Source organism: Sinocyclocheilus rhinocerous, unplaced genomic scaffold, assembly GCF_001515625.1.
Source record: "Sinocyclocheilus rhinocerous isolate Xijiao unplaced genomic scaffold, SAMN03320098_v1.1 C36437704, whole genome shotgun sequence".
NCBI classification, from domain to species: Eukaryota; Metazoa; Chordata; class Actinopteri; order Cypriniformes; family Cyprinidae; genus Sinocyclocheilus; species Sinocyclocheilus rhinocerous.
The window spans coordinates 1-1,132 of NW_015781014.1; the positions used below are offsets into that span (position 1 = coordinate 1).

At 35.7% G+C, this 1,132-nt stretch overlaps 1 long non-coding RNA gene across 1 annotated transcript; it reads right to left on the minus strand.

The window, feature by feature from the left end:
- Window positions 1-91: 91 nt before the first annotated feature.
- LOC107736013 (uncharacterized) lies at window positions 92-783 on the minus strand. The gene is made up of 3 exons (XR_001639571.1): window positions 702-783; window positions 409-498; window positions 92-172 (listed from the first exon to the last, which is right to left on the minus strand). It is a non-coding gene; the product is annotated as an uncharacterized LOC107736013 (long non-coding RNA).
- Window positions 784-1,132: the final 349 nt, after the last annotated feature.

Here is a 1,132-nt window from a genome sequence, read left to right on the forward strand (position 1 = left end):
AAAGAGATATAAATAAAATCTAAACATCAAAGCCCACACCATTCCCTGAAAGATCCCCAGTGTTATACTGTAAGAAATAAATGTTCCTCACCTTTGTGTAAATTTCAGATAAGGAGTGTAGTCAATAACAGCCTCAGACTTCCCATCCAGAGCCTCCCCTTTCAAACAGAAACTGACAACAAACAAAGAACAGCAAGGATTACGCTGATTACATTGCATAACATTATAGCTCAGTTCCAAAACCTGCATTAAAGTATCATATGCATTACATGAGTGTGGTGTGCAGAGTTTCTGCCTATTTAAAAAAAATCCAAATCAATCACTTATGAGGTTCCATTTCAGTTGGTTTTGAAACATAGCTTGTGTGCTATGTAGTTTTATTACCCCTTCTGTTTCCCATTCTCTTACCTGAAGTCAATCGCTCCAAGTCCGATGAGCATTCCGGTCAAAACAGTTGCTTCTTCTCGCAACATTATGGCACCTTCATCGTAGAACCGCCTGTAGACAAACACACACATGCAATACATAAACACAGTTACATTATAGATGCACCATTTTATGTATTCGATAGTGCAGTAGTGTAATGGCTGTCTCAATTGTTATGCTTACACTGGATATGTGTATTGATGACTGGGTATGACTGCATAAAAGGATCATATTGGTAGTTTGATTAATATTGAGTTTTTCTCTTTCAGTCTGACCTGGTGGTGCGGCTATCTCGCAAAGCTGTGGCGATGTATTCAGACAGCCGTTTCTCCATCAGTGCAACCCGTAGCCATGCTCTGCCCTAAAGACACGGATAAATCACAAATCAAGGCAAGCTTCATCATACAAACCATATCAAACATCTATATGCATATACTGCAGAAACATTAATGAACAATTTTAAAGAGAGTCCATTAATTGTAAATGAGAATAAAACATACCAAAATCATATTTTTTGAAGAAAACCCTACAATTTTACAGTTCACCAAAATGAAAATTTTCCCTGTAGTATTCTGTAACATTTTTGTAACAACTTTTGTTTTGTAAAAAAGACATTATTTATACATTAAAATTAAATACAGTAATGTAGAAAATAGTACCCTAACAAAAACTTACTGTACTTTGTCATGGTACTGAAGGATATATT